Raw genomic sequence first — 21,778 nt, 5'->3', positions numbered from 1 at the left:
TTGAGTACACACTAAGATTTTAGCATGATCAAGAAAAATCACCCCCATTTTGAAGCAGAATACACCAATACTAGCTTGGAAAGTACCATGTTTAGCGGCGCCTCAAAATAGTTGCAAAACCAATCTATGTATGCCGCATGTGTGTGGGTGGCCTCGACTCCGATAAGCTTGATTGCACATGTGCATGGATGTCGCTACCATGGCCAGAGTGTTGAGATATATATAGTATCTCTATATATAGCACCCTAGTCCCCTCTTTATAAACGCATCTCGTGTGATCAATCCATAGACTTTGGGGTTTGCATATGATGGTGTTTTCTTTCTCTCTTCTCATATACATGTGCTTTCTCCCTCTAGTTCAACGTGGTATCAGAGCTACCCACATGCGTTGTCTATCCAACGATGGCTATGAAGATCTCTTCCCTGTGCTTCAAGCACGCAGATAAGTTTTACGTATTTCTTCTTGATTGTCTTTCTTGTATTTTATTGTAGTTACTTTGTTTTTGTGTTCTTTGTGGACGAGAATAGCTAGGTTACAATCTCTTTGTTTTGGGTTTGAAACTTATAAGCGATAAGGAGAAACATAAGCAGGTGTTTGTGTCTGCAAGCAACAATTGTAAGAGGGGCCCTTCAAATCTTGACACTTAGTTTCTTGTATTTCGTCTCTATCGCTTCTATTGGTGTTTTGTCTTCTTGCTAAACCAATGAAATACAATCATGATCGAAAGCCCACACACCACTGATTTGCACACAGACATGAGCGACGATGAGTTATATCATTCTACGTATAGCAGCTGCGTTGAGAGCTGGTCGATTGGACAGTGCAAGTACTTGCGAGTTGATAACCACGCACATTGCTTTATTGAGAATTTTGTTTGCGTTTTCTACTATCGAGGCTATTATTTTGTGAATGACTTGCTACTAGCCAAGAATAGTGATCATGTTTGGATCAGCAAGCAGAGATGGTGGTAAAACCGCTATTATTATTTGACGGCTATGAATGGTTGCAACACAGCTATTGTTATTCGACGGCTATGTAACCCTCCAATCTGGATCCAAGCAGCTTCTTTTAACGGCTTTTGACCATAGCGCTCATGTACACACAAGATTCTTTATTTAGAATGAATTCTCGTGTGCGCTACTGATTTAGTGTGCGTTCACTATTATTAACCTTAAGTTTATAAGCCTTGAGTCACATGTGTATAGAGAGGCCATTTTGCAGAAAGCTGCGAGCTTAGACTTTCAATGTCGGCCTCGTTATCAAATTGCGACTAGCTTGTTGTTGGTGACATGAGCAAGAGTTGTGAGGAAGCACTCTGCTTAGAGGCCTTCTCCCTGTAAGGTGCAAGGGGAAAAGAGGCCTAGGCTGATCAGATGCTCACATGAGCTGCTAAGGGTGTTGCGCTTCTTGGTGGTTTTCTGGTAATGGAGGTGGGTATCAAGCTATCAAGCTGTCAGATAAGCAGCATGTAAAATAGGTTTGTCTGTACTTTAATTCTCATGTCATTTAAAAAAAATATCATGTTATTTTATTTTATTGATGCCCTAAAATCCCAACTCTTAAAACGTTGCCACATTCTCGCTCTCTGAATTCAATTGATTATACACAAAGGTTTTTGTATCATCAAGACAAATCACCCAGCGTGGGAAGTGCCATGTTTTGGTGAGGCATTGCTTCAACTCATGATGGCTACGACCTCTTGCTATAGTGCCTTGCAATTGTAGGGCATGTTTTTCTTATAGATTTTGTTGATACTTGCCTATATAATTCCATATGATTTATATTTTGGTGGTGAGTTTATAAATTTGATCAAAAGCATATATAATCTTGCAATGTTAGGCTAAGTTTGATGGCCCAAAGTCTCTGCACATGTTGAGGAATTGAACGCCTCATCTACGGCCAGTGAAACTGACTATTGTAGACTCAATCTTGATTATTTTTCTGCCACTTCTACGTCAACTAATCTTGTTATCAGTGACTACAGATCTTTATTTGTTATCAATTACGACCATGATTCTTAATGATAGTGACAACATACATTGCTAAAGTTGATGCAGGGTACTTTGGACTTGCATGGTTACAACATAGATCTATGGTATTTTGAGCTGCAATATGGTAACGACATGAATCCATATTTTCATGGGAAGCATCTCTGAGTCCATGGTACCTTAATCCTTGATGATTGCTATTTCAAAGTTTTTTTAAATGTCTCCAATGCCATGATGAGAACCATGCTGCCATGGTACATAAATCCATGATGATTATTGCTATTTCAAAGGTTTTATTTATGAAAGCGTCTCTGATGCCATGGTACGTAAAACCATGGTAATTATTCCTATTTCAAAAAAAATCTAATGCCATGGTACGTAAAGAGTGATGAACTAGAGGATGAGAGAGCAGGTAGACGAGAAGAGAGAGAGATGACACCATCGTATGCAAGCCTCAAAGTATGTGGAGAGCACACACTGAGTACACATATATAGTGGGGTATCTTGTGGGCTCTCTATATAGCTCCAACATCCCCGCTCAAATAGGAGTCCCTAACTGTGGATGAAAAAACCCTTGGGGTTAGAAGGGAAAAACCCACAACACTATACAGATGCACTATTGTATTAAAAAAGTTCAACTTTAAAAAATATGTTCTGGAGGAGCTACATCACTCCATAATATACAACAATGGCCATAAAGGCTGATAAGAATTATAATCAACACAAAGTGAAGAATTAAATTACAGGAGATTTAGCGTCTTTGACCCCTCGTATATGCTTCTTGATGTGATTTTTATCCTGTTAACAATAGTAACTCAAGAAACATATTGAGATGTGAGGTTAGAAAAATCACATCACATTGTCCTTAGAGACGGTTTGTGACACCACTCTAAAGACGACAAAGAAGCAAATAAACGATGCAATAGGTGCATATAACAAGAAGATGACAAAGTTACAATGAGACGATAACAACCATAGCACCGGTAACGACTAGGGTGCAATGAGACGAAAACGACCATAAGAGTAAGGACGACAAGGGTGCAATAAGACGATAACAACCATAGCACCACTGAGGACAAGGGTGCAATGAGACTATAACAACCATAGTGCCATGAAATATTGAGGCACAAATATTGATTAGAAGGGTGCAATATGACGATAATAAGCATAGCACCAAGCTCGACACCAAGCTCCCAAGCACGCACAAACTTTGTCAGTAATGGGAGGTAATCTATCACATCATCAATAAAAGTACTAGTAAATTCATGATGTAAAATTATGAGAAGCATTAGTAACGTCATGATCTAGAACACTCAAGTATACTTGACCTTGATGACAAGAGGATAGAAAAACTTCAAGAGAATTTTTGACAAAACCGATCACGCATTGGATTAATCGCACTATGGAACATGGAGTTGCCTTGCATTATCAAGAACCATGGCCATGGATGATAGCAAATAAATACTTGTAATCAGTGATAAGCAAGAATATTTGACATTCATATTTTGACAAAATAACACAAACATCGACTTTAAATTTCATTTGACGTAGAAGTGATGGAGAATGAATCAAGATCGAGTCTTTAACAATTGATTTCATCGGCCCACATGTTGTCAGATTGAATGCTTCGTCTATGGCCGTATATTGTGCAAAATTGTGGACAATATCTCCCGCTATACTAGGCTATGTGATTGAAGACAAAACAAACCCATGCTCTACTAGGCAGAATCTTGCTACACATAGCATGGCAAAATTTTCTCTATACAGATCCTTGGCAATTCTACGTCAAATTTTCTCTGCTTTTGGACGCTATAAAAAACATGAGGAAATAGACACTATAGTCTCTTTTAGTACGCAAATACGCACAAGCATAACCATGAAAATCCACTCAGTCATCAACACTGGTTGCAATAACATGGTTTTTTTTTAAAAGCATGCCGGTAGTAGTAGCCCTCTCGAGGAATTGCTAAATCCAGGACTAGTAGATCTTAGTGAATCGATCGTAGCCATTGTGAGGCACCACCAAAATTGGGACGTGTCAATAGTGCAAAAGCTGTCTGGTCGATAGTGCTCTTTCTTGAGAAGAGTTTGCATGGCAGAAAACAGTACGCAACAAGCCGAACGTTCTTTCCAAATGTTTGTGTGTCCCCATGCTTGTACCTCTATTATGGGCAAGGTTCTATGTTTAAAGTAGTTGCATCACGATCAGAACGAGGTGGTGCACGTTTCACGAGTCCCTCCTTATCAGAAAAAAAACACGATCGACTATGGCAACACAAAAAACCAAACAATCTGAGATAGCGCCATCTAAAGCCAACATGCAGTGTGCAAGCCTTTTGCAACAAGCACAAACCTCTCCTAATACAACAATTCTAACAAAATTTCAAAAGCCATGACAGAAATTACAAGTAAGGTAGCACCATCAATCTGTGTCTCTACTACTTTAATCAACTTTTAACTCGAGTAAGACTTTTATAAAGAATGTTGAGAAAACCTCTACTAAAAGATGACATTCTTGATTGAAGTCAAAAGAAACAGCAAAGTAATGTGGTTCAGACCACCATGATGTCCGTCTCTTTAAAAAAACAAATTGCGATAACTTCTAAACGCTGCAAAGACCGTTGGGGCATTGTAAAAATAGCATGGTTGTAGTAACTGTCACGAATTATAGTCAAATCGTGCTTGTGTCTGCAAGCTTGTTCACGAAGCCATGGTGGCTTATTGGAGGGAGAGGAGGGCTCTCTAATATATAGTTGAAGGCGAATAGGAGTAGGAGGTCAGAAGTAGCGCTAATAATAGCGTATCCTTGTGGCCTCCAAAGATAAACTTGCGTACATTATTGATGCTCTGAAATTAGAGGTTGCGGTGCTAAATTGGGACATACACTCAAAATATAGGCACGTGTTCTTCCTCGTGCATAGACAGCGATCTGTCTGTTGAACGTCAACAAACTAGGCACTAGCCTTTATACTAAACGCTATAAGAGGTTTAGCCTCTAGCGCCTAGGATGCTCAACTCCATCAATCTTGATCATAAAGACATGCTACAATTTTAAGTTTCAAACATCAGATATGCAGATAACCATAAATTGTTGTTCAGTTACAACCAAGCATACATCAACAAAATTAGATAAAACTTATCAGTGTATGATTGCGTCTACATGTGAATCTTGTGGTTGCACACGTATTCAAAGTGCAACCATGTTTTTCTCTGAAACATTAACACGGCAAGAAAGAAATACAAATATGAGGCTTCTTGAATCATCTAAGGAGAAGAACATCATGAGTAAACTTATCTTTCATGGTTTATGTTCTCCATAGCACTGATACCATGATGATGTGGAGGATGAGATAGCAGGTAGACGAGAAGAGAGAGACTAGACAACATCATATGCAAGCCCCAAAGTATGTGGAGAGCACACACTGGGTACACATATATAGTGGGGACTCCTAGCTATATATAGCATAAGTGTCGACTCTCTATACACATCCAACAAAGCCATGATGATGATTACTATCAGTTGAGATTTTGGGAGACCCAATATGTTTATTACATGCCGGACTTTTATATATGTGTGCACATGTGATTACATTGATATTATGATTCCTTCTATATCGTCCACATATGTGTTTGCATCGTCGTTACGTTTGTTTCTATGTCGTCTCTAGAACAACATCGTGAACAGTCTCTAAGAACAATGTGATGTGGTTATTTCTAACCTTCACGTCTTGATATGTTTCTTGAGTTGATATTGTTTACAGGATGAAAGTCACATCAAGCAGTGTGTATAGGGGCTCAAAGATATACAAGCTGCTCAAAGATATTGAAGAATTTGTATCAATTCAATTGTATATATAGGGTTGTTAAAGACCCTTGAAAGGGCACATTGTAAAACGGGAGTGATGTAGCTCCTTTGAATATTGTAAATATATATTTAAAATATTTTGATATTGTTGAGCTTATATGTGAAGCTACTCAATATATGGCTTCTCTATATATGGCACCCAGGTCCCCTCTATATATACATCATCTCATGTGTGTATTCTACACACTTTGGGGTTCTACTTCTGTGCTCTCTCCTTCTCTCTCAACATGGTATCAGAGCAATACGTATTTGTTTTCGATTTTTCTCCTGATCAAAATCGATTTTGCAGAAACCATCCACAAAAAGGATCGGAATCGATGTGGTCTAAAACTTTGCAGAAGGAAGTATTTTCAAATTCTGCACCGATTTTGAGTTATCGTTCGTGGACTGCGTACATACCTGAAAAGCAACTTCCGCTTTTTGTTTTTGATTTTTCTCCTAATTGAAAACGATTTTGCAGAAACTACCTGTTGAGTAGACCGGAATCGATGTGGTCTACAACTTTGCAGAAGGAAGTGTTTTCAAATTCTGCACCGATTTTGAGTTATCGTTCGCGGACTGCGTACATACCTGAAAAGCAATTTTCGCTTTTTGTTTTTGATTTTTCTGCTTATTGAAAACGATTTTGCAGAAACTAACTCCTAGAGAGACCGGAAACGATGTGGTCTACAACTTTGCAGAAGAAAGTATTTTCAAATTCTGCACCAATTTTGAGTTATCGTTCGTGGACTGCGTACATACCTAAAAAGCAATTTCCGTTTTTTGTTTTTTATTTTTCTGCTTATTGAAAACGATTTTGCAGAAACTACCCGCGTGAGAGACCGGAATCGATGTGTTCTACAACTTTGCAGAAGAAACTACCCGTGATGGGGATTGGAATCGATGTGGTCTATAACTTTGCAGAAGAAAGTTTCTCTATATTCTGCACCGATTTTGGGTTATCGTCTCGGACTGCGAATATGTTTGAAAATCAAAATTTTACTTTTTGCTTTTGATTTTTCTCATAATTGAAAACTTCTCAATTATATTTTTCTTCATCAATCATATATTTGTTACTGACGTAACTTTGCTGCAGAAGCTAGTTACACATTGTTCTGATTCAGTCGAGCCGTTGATGATCGTCCAAATTCTATCGAGCTACTGTTGGTACATGATATTTTGTTATATGATATACTCGTTCATTGATTCTCGTATAATTATTCTTTTAGAGATATAGTTTACGTCGTTTTATTAATAATTTCTCATTGATACCATAGTGATTTTGATGGTACCATGATGATGTTTTGTTAATACTTTGGTCATGGTGATTTTCGTTGATACCATGATAATATGTCATTGATACCATGGTTATTCTCGGTGGTGCCATGATGATATTTCGTTGATACCATGGTTATTCTCGGTGATTCCATGATGATATTTCGTTGATTCCATGGTGATTTTTGTTGATACCATGATGATGTTTTGTTGATACCATGGTTATTCTCGGTGATACCATGATGTTGTTTCGTTGATACCATGGTTATTCTCGGTGATGCCATGATGATGTTTCATTGATACCATGGTTATTCTTGGTGATGCCATGATGTTGTTTCGTTGATACAATGATTATTCTCGGTGATATCATGATGCTTTTCGTTGATACCATGATCATTTATTCATTTTTATTGATATAATGATGATATTTTGTTAATACTTTGATGGTATTCATTGATCACTACATTGATAAATGTTGTTTTATGTAGTATATACACATATCATTTGTATCACGTAATCACACATTTTGTACTTTTACGTTTATACTGTATGTACCATATGGTGTCGTGCGTATATATGTCGTCAAAAGAGTGGCGTTGCGAACCATCTCTTATGGCATTGTGAACGTAATTATTTCATTAACGATGCTAATAATTTTCATGACATGTTTTTTTTGGAGTTTATGATCTATGTAGGATGGATCAAAGAATTGATTTTATGAAGACAAACTTGGTGACAATAAAAGATTTATGAAGATATGTTTGGTGATGCCATATTGATGACAACATGAAGACATGTTTGGTGATGCGATATTGATGACAAGCTACACAACAGATTCACGGAGACACTTTTGATTACAAGCTAATCGATAGCTTTTACACCTCTTTATTGAACCTTTGTATTCATTATTGTATTGATAGGATAGGAGTAATGTAACTCCTCATAAAACATTCATTGTAAAAGGAGTGATGTAGCTCCTCGTAAACATTTGTATATTCAATGATTTTTATAATATAACGGTGGGTGTATATAGAGCTGTGGGTTTTTCCCTTGATCCCCCAAGGGTTTTTTCATCCACAGTTAGGGACCCTTATTTGAGCGGGGGTGTTGAGCTTATATGTGAAGCTACTCAATATATGGCTTCTCTATATATGGCACCTAGGTCCCCTCTATATATACATCATCTCATGTGTGTATTCTACACACTTTGGGGTTCTACTTCTGTGCTCTCTCCTTCTCTCTCAACAGATATAATGGTGGGTATATAGAGCTGTGGGTTTTTCCCTTGAGTCCTCAAGGGTTTTATTCATCCACACTTAGGGACCTTCATTTGAGTGGGGGTGTTGAGCTATATATAGTATCTCTATATACAGCATCTTGGTCCCCTCTATATAAACGCATCTTGTGTGATCAGTTGACACACTTTGGGTTTGCATATGATGGCGTTGTCTCTCTCTCTCTTCTCATCTACCTGCGCTTTCTCCCTCTAGTTCAACACATACAGAGGTGTTATTAATGGCATAAATATTGAACTAATATGTCACTCATTCATCATAAGCCAATGGTTTGATTGCATAACATCATTAATGAAATCCCTGCTAGTTGTTATGGACTCAATCTTAATTTATTTATTTTATGATTTCTATGTCAATTAATCTTGTTATCACTGATTATAGGTCTTTATTTGTTATCGGTTACGAGCATGGTTCCTAATGATAGTGACGACAACATATAATGATAAAGTTGATGCAGGGTATTGTTAGCCTGCATGGTTACAATGTGGATCTATGGTACTTTGAGTTGTAATATGGTAATGATGTGGATCCATATTGTCATGGGTATTTCCATCTTATATTGTTAATCCAATTTTATTTTTATTTGTTGAGAGCATCCCTGATGCCATGGAACGTAAATCCATGATGATGATTATTATTTTACAATTTTTGATTTGATTTGAAGAAAGTATCTTTGGTACCATGGTACATAAATCAATAATGATTGCATAACATCATTAATGATGCCATGGCGCATACAACCATGACGATGATAGCTGCTAGTTGTTGAGATCTTGGATGCCCTGATATGTTCATTACATACCTTCTTTGTATATATCTGTGCACACATGACTACATCAATATTACATTTATTTCTATGTCATTTTCACGTGTGATTGTGCACTGATTTGAATGCAAAGTGCACTCATCTTTTCGGCATCCCTCGCGAAGCCTTGGTAGAATGTATGAGGATTGGAGCAGGCTCCTTCGGTGTGTGCACATTGTACACTATCAAAGGCATCTCATTTTTTCCAGACCACATTTCATATGTGGGAAAATGTTACAAGGGAGGGACTGAGGCGAAATTTGACATCTTTGAGATAGAGCAAGGACTACAAACGCTTCACCCCTTTAGTGTAAGGTGCATTCGGTTTACTACAGAAGCTCCTTGGATCACAATATTCCCATACTACAATGGGGGTACCGTGGGCGACATGATGTGCCGCTTACCGTTCGCTCACGGATTGTTCAGACGACACATGCACAGGCTACAACACGGTGTCAGGAGTTTTTTGGAGCAAGGAATTGCGCATATGTACATATCCATGCATGGTGCATCGACTAAAGGATTGCCCATTTTCCGTAGCCAGGTGGTTACGTGGGGCCCACATGTGTACAGGTAGGACAACATGTACATAGTGCATCAATTTTCACTATTACCAGTACCAGTGTGTTTTTTCTACAACAATGAGGATTTGATAGCGCATAAAACTTCTCGAGGAATCTATCCGCAGGCCGAGGACATGAGGTAAGCAGGTGTGTCAGATGGCATCTAGTGGCGTCAGGAGGCCGAATGGGGTCAATATTTGCACGTGTAGAAGTACGGACACAACGTGGATGTTTTCTTGTGATAATTATGCAGAAAGGTCATCATGAGGACCATATTTTGGGGCTACTTCACGTGGTGGCGGGATGCATCATTGAAAAGAAATGAGTGCCAGGTGTGCGGATGATGCAAAAAGGTGACAACTATGCACTGCGAAGTCAGTTTTTGGCCTGTTCGGGGTCCGTTTGGGGTCATCTAAAAGACCAAGGGTGACCAACTAATAAAGCTAAGTGTGGGAACTGAAAAAACTGAGAGAAGACCAGAAAAAACGTGCAGAAGAGAGGAGGAACATCCGCAACTGTGTTTTGGGGGTTTTTGGAGCCTGTTTTGGCCGTAAACTGCTCATCCGAGGTCGGATTTGAGCACTTTGACATTGTAGAGTGGGGTTTTGGGCCGTTCCGGATGCAATGGAGCTGTCCATTTTGCCAAATTCCTCACTCTTTTTCTTCTGTTTTTGCTGTGTAAGTTTCTCCTATGAGCGAAGCTTCTGCTCCAATTTGTGATTGTATCTGGTATATTTTACCCATTTTGTGTGAGCTATTTGCCCCATTGGTGTTGGCCCAAGCTCATTTGTATCTAAAAATCAGAATTTCTGCTCTTTTGAGCTGAGTTTTTTGGGTGTGTGTGTGTGTGTGTGTGTGTGTGTGTGTCTCTGTGTGGAGTGGACAAGTGGATAGTTTCTCTCGTCTCACTCCATAGGTGTGTTTCCTGTCTCGGCCAGGTGTGTTGTGTAAGCCGAGTGGTGCCCCCTAGTGTATGTGTGTATCTTTCCAAGAGTGTGTTTCGGGTCATTATAGAGGCGTTGTGTGTGTTTTTATCCCGCTCGCATTCTTTTGGTGCCCCCACTGAGGATCGAACTGAAGACCTTCAGTTTCGAGCTTCAAGCTTCGAGATTCGGGATTACAGGTTGCAAACTACAGGTTACAGGTTACAGGTTACAGGTTACAGGTTACAGGGACATGTACAGGTACAGGTGATTCACACAGGTACAGGTAGCTGGAGTACAGTGATATACTAGCAGTGATGTCACTTGCAGTTGTTGTGGATATGCATCACTTGGCGCCTGTTTGAGCACATTGTCTGTTGGATTGTACGTTACTTGTGGAAACTGCCAATTGTACGCATTTGTGGAGCCATATTTGGTTTTATTTGGCAGTCCCAGCCATTTCTGAGACTTAGTCTGGAAGATAGTCATTTCTGAGACTTGACTATACGCGATTTGCATAAGCCTTCGTGTGAGGGTCGATAGCGTGAGGTTTTATTGAGCTGGGGGATTCTCAAATGTGGAGATCCTTTCAGTGATACAGGTAGCTGGAGCACCCTTTTCGTGACCTCGCCATAGGCTATATACTAGTGAGTCCTACTTGATGCTCGGGTTCTATTGTTGACAGTTTATGCATACATATACAGTCTATATTTTGGGTTCCTACTGCTCTATTTCTGGGGAAACTCAGCCAAAATTTTTCCAAGTTATGATGGCTGGTTTTTTGGTCTTTTGAGCCATTTATGCTGTTATGCTGCTGAAATTTTGGAAAAATCAAAGGTTAAGTCAGGTGTGCCTTCTTGGGAGCTTCATGGTTGGCTTTAATGGATGATCAAAATGGCCCTCAATTCACTCCATTTCATTTAACTCAAAGAATCCAGATAAATGTTCATGTGTCCAGGAAGATTTTTTTCCAGCAGCGCATAGTCTTTATGTTCGGGCCAAGAAGATTAAGGGAGATACTGGAATGTCCTTTACCTGTTGTAATTCCAATGATCAACTACAAAAACTCATTTGATGTGCATGTGTTTGTCCTTATCTAAAGCTGAGCTCCATTGAAGTTTCTGGGGATTGGGTAGTCAAAAGTCTTGGGTTCTTGCACGTGTGTTCGAAGGGGTTCTCAAATCATAGTAGCTTGGTTAGCCATGGATTTCTCTTATCCGGAATTTCATGGAAGAAGTGGTGAAGATGCGGAAGACTTTCTGGAGCAAGTCGAGGTGGCATGCATAAGCAACAATATGTGTGATGAGGACAAGATTTTGAGGCTATTTGGATTGCTTTTGAAAGATGAGGCCCGTGTTTGGTTCATGGATTTGGAAGCTAAAGAAGCAGTGGCTTCTTCTTATGGTTTGAGTCTTGACAAGTTTATAGAAGCTTTTTTAGAGCATTTCCAGGTTGTGGAAGATGCAAATGCAGTATGGAAGGAACTCAATGCTCTTAAGCAAGGTTCTTGTCAAGGTGTTGATGCCTATGTACAAGGTTTTACAGATTTATGGACTCGTTGGTGTGTTGCTCTTAAGGATGAGACTCCCCCTTGTTCATTGAAGAAAAGTTCTTTTGTTGATGGCTTGTCACCTTGGTTGTGGTTCGAGGTTGAGTTGAAGAGGCTGGAGTCTTTTGAAGATGCAGTATGCATTGCAAAGCACAAGGAATGGAAGTTTAAGCGTCTTGAGGAACATGGTATCAGTACAGGTATGCATGTGCAAGATAGATTTGACATGGAAGATGAAGTTAAGCCTAAGCAGGTGAAAAGTAGCCTATCCTATGATGTTTCTCATTTCTTCCCAAGGTCTATTGTGAAGCGTAAAGAGGTCTTGCAGGTTGACAGGTTTCTGGAAGAGCCTAAAGAGGTGAGTAATGCTTTGGATACAGGATTGAAAAGTCTTGAAGAGAATGCATTGGCTACTTGTGTACCTTGTGATTCTGAGTGTGAGTGTGAGGTTGAGGTTATTGATGATGATCACGTATCTTTGGATACTAGTTCCTTGGAAATTAGGGAAGAGGGCAAGGTTGAGAGCCATTTTGTGGATTTGTTGGATGTGGAGCCTATTTTGAAGCCATATTTTGATGTATGTGCAGTGATTGAACCGATTTATGAGCAGGGATGTGTATTCTTGGAGACTGATGGCGTCAGGAGGCCGAATGGGGTCAATATTTGCACGTGTAGAAGTACGAACACAACGTGGATGTTTTCTTGTGATAATTATGCAGAAAGGTCATCATGAGGACCATATTTTGGGGCCACTTCACGTGGTGACGGGATACATTATTGAAAAGAAATGAGTGCCAGGTGTGCGGATGATGCAAAAAGGTGACAACTATGCACTGCGAGGTCAGTTTTTGGCCTGTTCGGGGTCCGTTTGGGGTCATCTAAAAGGCCAAGGGTGACCAACTAATAAAGCTAAGTGTGGGAACTGAAAAAACTGAGAGAAGACCAGAAAAAACGTGCAGAAGAGAGGAGGAACAACCGCAATTGTGTTTTGGGGGTTTTTGGAGCCTGTTTTGGCCGTAAACTGCTTATCCGAGGTCAGATTTGAGCACTTTGACATTGTAGAGTGGGGTTTTGGGCCGTTCCGGACGCGATGGCACTGTCCATTTTGCCAAATTCCTCACTCTTTTTCTACTATTTTTGTTGTGTAAGTTTCTCCTATGAGCAAAGCTTCTGCTCCAATTTGTGATTGTATCTGGTATATTTTACCCATTTTGTGTGAGCTATTTGCCCCATTGGTGTTGGCTAAAGCTCATTTGTATTTAAACATCAGAATTTATCCTCTTTTGAGCTGAGTTTTTTGGGTGTGTGTGTGTGTGTGTGTGTCTATGTGGAGTGGGCAAGTGGATAGTTTCTCTCCTCTCACTCCATAGGTGTGTTTCCTGTCTCGGCCACGTGTGTTGTGTAAGCCGAGTGGTGCCCCCTAGTGTATGTGTGTACCTTCTCAAGAGTGTGTGTCGGGTTGTTATAGAGGCGTTGTGTGTGTTTTCATCCTGCTCACAACGGCTGGAGGTCATTGCCTATAGCAAACAACCTTGTAAACGAGATAGACACAGTGCAGATCAAAGCAATGGTCGAGCAAACGCCGGCAATTTGTCATACCTTAATCGACGGCGTTGCGACTGCCCACTCGGCCAGTATGGTGCACAATGATGTGCACCCGTTCAACGTAATGTTGGACTTTACTCACGCCAATAAACCCCGCATCGGTATCATTGATTAGAGTATGATGCTGAGAAGACCTGCTAAGCACGTTGGAGAGGGGGAATCGGCAACACACCCAGCACACACAATATTTGCCTCTCTATAGCCCAGGGATCCCACAACACCCCTAACCTCTCAAAACACACCTTCAAATTGGCTAATTTGCACGAAAAACTCCACGTTAGCATACAAAGCAACTACCTCACTCCTTGCACAAGAACACCCACAACACAAATGCACCCACACTGCTTAACTCACCCGTTCCGACTCACAAAACACTCCTAATCTGCACTCTTGATAGCACCATTCAAACTGTAGGCAAACCCTCTGCAAATAATGGTTAACACGCCAAGAGTGAGAGAAAAGGAGGGGCTTGGGGAGAAGCAATACAAGAGATTGGGAAAACGGTTCGTATTATTACATAGAGGGTAGTACAATTGATGTATGAAGCTTCAATGGAAATCTTGGCATCACACAAGCTTCAAGCTTTCACTTACTCACACAGGCAAAAAAGCCCTTAAATTTTCCCATTTACAACCTTTTATAGGGGTACCTCTAAGAGGCCCAAAAAAAATAAAAATAAAAAAGGTGAGTTTCTCTTGCCGTGGCCTTCACTTAGAGCTTCTTTTAGTATTTTCTTGCATTGTTAACACTTGGCCTAGTTTGCTTTTGGAAACATGTACATGTTGTGCACACTTGCCCTTTGCACCTTCCACCTTGGCCGGCCGGATCTCCCCCCTTTTGGTCTTGCATTTGGCTTTGTCCACTTGGATGCCTCCGGATTCTTTCTCTCACTCCCTGCTGTGGGGCTCACCCCTTACCTGAGGGGGGGCTTTGAGAACCGTGGGACTCCCCCCCCCATTGGGGCCTGCCACGTCATCATCGGGTTGACGCCGCCGCGCCGCCAAGTAGCTGCCCTCGGGCGCCACCGTCTCCTTGCACTGCCCAACTGCCGCCTCTGCCCTCACGCCTCTTGGATGTCTATGAGAGGGCCACGCCCCACCCTAAGTACCGCGGCCCGTTGCCTTCTGACTGCGCATACGGGATTTACCCACTGGACACGTGGCGGTCCCACAGAACTTGAGCCTTTTGAGCAACGGGTAAACCCCCATTATCTGCTCCCACCTCATGTTGCCAAGCTGTAAAGCCCGAATGGAACTCCATCTTGCTAGCTACAATCACACTCTCTCTACCTACACTTTGACTTTTCAGCATCCTCTAATCAAGGCTCTCAAAAATGGAAAAAACATATGCGACCCGACCCGGTCAAATGCTCCCAGTTTTTCGACGGCTATATCTCCTTGCTCTGGCCTCCGTTTGGCATGCAGTCACTTCCTGCTGGCTCCGTATGACAGAAGATGCTAGATATCACATTTACCGATGCGGTCAAATGAGCTCAGACCCGGCCCCCGAAAAAACTTCAAATGACCATATCTTACAAACCATGGCTCCGATCCACAATCCGAAAAGACGGGTAGGCTTCATAAATCGAGATCTACACATCTACACCTCAAGCTCTACTTGGACCACCCTTCTCCAGTTGCCCTGGCCGGCAAGAATTAAATTGCAAAAACCTGGCACACACTATGAGAAAACTCAAACCATATGTACAATGTTTTATTGCACTCTATCACTAAACCTTCAAGTGGGTTGACCCACCCCCTGCATATGAATCTAATGCACCGCTGGCACTAACTCCCTTTCAAAGTAGAGCTTGAGACGAAGACCATTTACCCGATGTTTAAGAAATCGACCATCCAATCTGACTAGTGCATATGTACCATTTGGAAAAACCTGATGAACCTTGTAAGGCCCCGTCCACTTTTTCTTGAACTTGTTCTGAAAGGTGAAGTCAAGATAACTCTCGTACTTCATCATTAGATCGCCCTTCTCAATCTGCTTAGCTGGCAAATGTTGTTTGAACTTTGCTACCCTCCTTTCCCGTTGCTTCACATAAAAATCTGTCGCTGCTTCATGATCCATCTTCAAAGTTTCGAGACTTGTAATTCTATCCTGCAAAATATCTTGGTGAGTTTTATCAATGCACCATAGACCTTTGAGAACCCCTAGCTGCACATGCACAGGGAGGACCGCTTCCTTGCCATATACCAACTCAAGTTGGTTGCCATCTTATAAGAAGTCCTGTAAGCCCACAAACATTTATCAAGGTTAGACTCCCACTCTTCAACCTACTGGTATATATACTTTGTAAGCATCTTGACTATCTGCCCATTCGCACTCTCCACCAAACCATTGCACTGCGGGTGGTATGGAGATGAAAATCGGTGTTGAATCCCCAACTTATCTACCAGAGCACGCACCAACATACTTCTGAATCCCTGTCCTCGATCTGATATAAGCACCCAAGGTACTCCAAAACGACAACATATGCAATCAAATACAAACTGAGCAACAATATGCGCATTTACCTCTTTGAGTGCTTTAGCCTCGACCCATCGTGTAAGGTAGTTTATTGCCACTACCACATATTTCTTAGGCACTCCCTGACTTGGGCCCAAGAGTTGTTTGATAACCAGTAGAGCATCACCCTTTACGACCAACCTTGAAATGCCAAAGTCAATGCACTGCTTGAGCCCCATGTGTAAGGTAAGATATTCTGCTTCATTGTTGGTATGCACCTCGTCGAAGTCGTAAACTTTGGAACAAATGACTGTGCCGTGCGGATCTTGAATAACCACACCTCCACCTGCCTTCTGTGTTACTCATCTGTAAGCACCATCAAACCACATCGTGAAAGCCTCTTGCAAGTCAGGTTCCTCCTTATCCTCCTCTTGCACCACCCTTGGATAAATTGGCAACTCAACTTCCTTGTTGACCAAAATGTCCGCCAAATGAGACCACTGAGTGTGATCCACTTTGAACTCAAACTCAAACTCTTGAAGTTCGATCACCCACTTCATGATTCGCTTCCATGGTTTCAAGTGCAGCACCACTTCAGGCAAAAGATTGTTAGCAGCTAGCATATAAAACTTCCGAACAACCAAATATACTTTGAACTTTCTGCAACCATAAGACCAAAGCCATAACCTGTATAGGTAGCTTCACCTGGACTAATGACCCTACTTTCAAAATAAATGGGCTTATAGCTCTTGCCTACCTTTTGTAGTTATGCTGGTCCAATAGCCACCGTTCCCACCGTCATAGCAATATAAAAAACATCCTTATGATTAGAAGGAATCACCGTAGGCAACTGACATAAAATACTTTTCACTTTATTAAAGGCCTCTTGAGCTTCCTCATCCCACTGAAACCCATGCACCTATTGAGCCCTTTTCTGAAGAGGGTAGACATATTGAGACAACATCCAAAAAACCGGGATAAATACTTTAACTTATGCACGAAAGAAGCCAATTTTGTTGCACTAGTGGGAGGCTCCATAAGAACCAAGGCTTTCACCTTCTCTGGATCTTCTTCAATCCCGTTCTATGACACCACATGGCCTAGCAACTGAACCCTTGGTTGTGCTAGCTTGCACTTCTTTGGATTCAACTGACCTCCTTCTTCATCTAGCCTTTGAAAACACAGCCTTAACTTGGACAAATGCTCTGCCCTGGAACTATAGCAACCAATATCATCCATAAACACCCTAATGAACTTACCCAAGTAAGGCCCGAACACTTTGTTCATCCAATCTTGAAAAGTCGCAATTGCATTCACCAGTCCAAAAGGCATCCTGCGATAGGCAAAGCAACCCCATGGAGAGATGAAGGTAGACTTCAGCTGGTCCTCCAAAGCAATACCAATCTGAAAATACCCTGAAAAACCATCCATGACAGAATAGCGCTCATGTCTGGCAACCTGGTTTAACATCTCGTTTTGAAAAGGCAAAGGTAATGGTTCCGCTTGGTTGCAACATTCAAAGGCTTATAATCTACACATACCCACCACTTCCCATTCTTCTTCGGGGTAATGACAACAAGAGAAACCCACTCAGACTGCTTTACCGGATAAATAATACCTGCCTCGAGCAACTTGTTGATCTCCTGCCATAAAGCTTCCTTTTGAATATCCCCCAACCTTCTGAGCTTCTGTGCTTTTGGCCTGTATCCTTCTTTAAGAAGAATCTGGTGCTCCACTTCTTTAGCTCCCCTCAGATCCTTATATTCCTTTGCAAATAAATTAGGGTAGGATGCACATAGGTCCATGTAGCCTTCTTTCTCCTGCTTTATTAAATCGGCACCTAGCATATCTTCCATCTCTTTAGCTTGCAAACTACAAACCGGAACTTGCATACCTGTCTTTGCAGTGGTAGAGTCTACTGAGACCCTGAAAAAATCTGTATCCAGCTTTAATAAATCCTCATCACTCTCCTCCTCTTCGACACTGGTAGACCCTTCATCATAAGTAGACTTTGTCTCGTACTCATAACTGGTACTGAAATCTCGATTCTCTCCACCGGTTGAGGGATGAAAATGACTTTCCGTGGTCTTTAGATCCAACACAATCTGTCCGCCATTCTCTCTATCTGGCAGGGTAAACACCCCGGTCCCCCAATCTTGCTTGGCTCCAATTGCTAACAGCCATGGCCTCCCCAATATAATTGGATAAGCATTCTCTCCTGCTTTCATGACAAAAAAATCAATTAAACATTCAATTCCCATAACCTTTACCTTCACATCCTGTGCCACTCCCAGACAACGAGCTTTGGCATGATTAGCCATCCTCATTTGCACGTTGGACCTGACAATAGCTTTAATGCCAATTTCCCTCATAGCCGACTCCTTAATAACACAGACTTGGGCACCACCATCGATGTATGCTTGAACCTGTTTCTTCTTCTCGATCAAAACATCCACCACCGGAAGCACATTGGTTGGACTTCCCACCTTCACAGCTAGATTCTGCATTGTATGTACCTCTCCTCCCACTCGGGGAAGCCTAGTGGTGACACTAGTTGACCATTGCCTTCTTAACTTAGGGTTCAAAGCAAGCAGCTGTCCAAAAGTGATGTTACCCTTCTGGTTTTGAACATCTCTTACCAAATCATACTCCGGATTGCCGCGTCCCAATTGAAAATCCTTTTGGGTGATCCTTCGTCTTCGCCTTCTTCTGCTTGGATCTGGTTGCTCTCTCCCTTCATTTACCTTCTCTTTCCCCTTCTTGGCTCTAGTTTCACGCTCCGTTTCAGTCTCTCTTTCACCTCGTGCTCTTTTGTTGGCCATAATGTCAACCTCCGGCTTGTCAACACCAATAATGTTAACCCTGGGTATTTCATCATTACCTGATGGAGCCGCCTGTGCTTGATTTTCAACCTCTTGTTGACCTCTTTGTCCATTAAACTGTGCCTGACCACGACCTCGACCAAAAAGAGGATACATGCCGCCCCTTTCCCTTGGTGGGTGAGGGCAATCTGGAGCATAGTGACCCTCCTCACCGCAATTGTAGCACCTGCCGGGCAATTGCCTAGCTATGCCCCTTCCTGTCCTTGCTTGACCTCTGTCCATAACACTTAAACGCAACTCTTGCATTTGTTCAAACAAATCTTGAACTGTACGTACCCACTGTTGAGGAACGGTTGCAGCCCCTCGATTGGGCTGATTCTCCACTGGATCTTCTTCTCTCGGACTTGAAGTCGGATGGGGAACCATTGCCTCATATCCCAATGAACCCTACTTGATCTTCTTCTTGATTTTACGTCTTTTAGACCGCGCAATAGCGACTGCCCCGTTGTAATTCTCCGGGCCCTCGAAATCCACCTTTTCACGAACTTTGGGGTGTAAACAAGGCATAAAATTTTCCAATTTAAAGTACTCACCAGTATTGACCAACTGCATGGCCACTGCAAAATCTCTCCAGCATTCTTCAAAGCGAGCAAGAAAGATGCTGAATTCCTCATTCACGTCCTACTTCAAATTCTTCCACCTTGCATCCAAGTCGATAGGAGACACCTCTTTTCGAAAGTCTTGTAGGAAACGGGTCTGCAACGCCGGCCACATAATTCTTGGCTCTCTCTCCAACGCATAGAACCATGTCTTTGCTTTTCCCCGCATCAAGAACGGGATCGTCTGCATCTTGCTGGCTTCATCCGGCAATGCAGTGACAGCATATACAACTCGAAATTGGCCAGCCACTCCTCTGGATCTTCTTCTCTAGCGAAAATTGGTCCCTAACTATGTGCTTCCATCTCTCCTTGATGGAAACAAACGTCTTTGATCAACACCAACGAGAAATCAGTTGCTCCTCCGTGGGGGCACCGGAAGATGGAGAGGGGGAATCGGGAACACACCCAGCACACACAATATTTGCCTCTCTATAGCCCAGGGATCCCACAACACCCCTAACCTCTCAAAACACACCTTCAAATTGGCTAATTTGCACGAACAACTCCACCTTAGCATACAAATCAACTACCTCACTCCTTGCACAAGAACACCCACAACACAAATGCACCCACACTGCCTGACCCACCCGTTCCGACTCACAAAACACTCCTAATCTGTACTCTTGATAGCACCCTTCAAACTACAGGCAAACCCTCTGCAAATAATGGTTAACACACCAAGAGTGAGAGAAAACGAGGGGATTGGGGAGAAGCAATATAAGAGATTGGGAAAACGGTTGGTATTATTGCATAGAGGGTAGTACAATTGATGTATGAAGCTTCAATGGAAAGCTTGGCATCACACAAGCTTCAAGCTTTCACTTACTCACATAGGCAAAAAAGCCCTTAAATTTCCCATTTACAACCTTTTATAGGGGTGCCTCTAAGAGGCCCAAAAAAAATAAAAAAAAAGGTGAGTTTCTCTTGCCGTGGCCTTCACTTAGAGCTTATTTTAGTATTTTCTTGCATTGTTAACACTTGGCCTAGTTTGCTTTTGAAAACATGTACATGGTGTGCACACTTGCCCTTTGCACCTTCCACCTTGGCCGGCCGGATCTCCCCCCTTTTGGTCTTGCACTTGGCTTTGTCCACTTGGATGCCTCCGGATTCTATCTCTCACTTCCTATTGTGGGGCTCACCCCTTACCTAAGGGGGGAAGGCAATAGAGATATCGCTATTGCCCCCCTCCCTTTCCTTCAAAACTTTCGGGCTTTGAGAGCCGCGGGACTCCCCCCCCCATTGGGGCCTGCCACGTCATGACCGGGCTCACGCCGCCGCGCCGCCAAGCGGCTGCCCTCGGGCGCCACCATCTCCTTGCACTGCCCAACTGCCACCAAAACCCGACGCTTCTCCGCCTGCGCAGCACCCGGGCACGGCTGCCATGGCCACTAGGGAGGGGAGCTCCCCTCACGCCTCTTGGATGTCTATTGGAGGGCCACGCCCCACCCTAACTACCGCAGCCCATTGCCTTCCAAATGCGCATACGGGATTTACCCACTGGACATGTGGCGGTCCCACAGAACTTGAGCCTTTTGAGCTTAAAAAAAAACCCCTCTCCTTTTTTAATTAAAAAAACTTTTTTCCTCCCTTAACCAAACCCCCATTATTTGCTCCCACCTCATGTTGCCAAGCCGTAAATCCCGACCGGAACTCCATCTTGCTGGCTACAATCACACTCTCTGTACCTACACTTTGACTTTTCGGCATCCTCGAATCAAGGCTCTCAAAAATGGAAAAAACATCTGCGACCCGACCCGGTCAAATGCTCCCAGTTTTCCGACGGCTATATCTCCTTGCTCCGGCCTCTGTTTGGCATGCAGTCACTTCCTGCTGGCTCCGTATGACTTACAACCTGCTTTAAAACTTTGTCGAGGCTGAGAAGATGCTAGATGGCACATTTACTAATGCGGCGGAATGAGCTTAGACTCGGCCCTCGGAAAAACTTCAAATGACCATATCTTACAAACCATGGCTCTGATCCACAATCCGAAA

The sequence above is a fragment of the Adiantum capillus-veneris genome, chromosome 8, assembly GCF_014529385.1.
Source record: "Adiantum capillus-veneris isolate H3 chromosome 8, ASM1452938v2, whole genome shotgun sequence".
In the NCBI taxonomy this organism is placed as follows: domain Eukaryota; kingdom Viridiplantae; phylum Streptophyta; class Polypodiopsida; order Polypodiales; family Pteridaceae; genus Adiantum; species Adiantum capillus-veneris.
Note: the sequence above shows the minus strand (reverse complement) of the source record.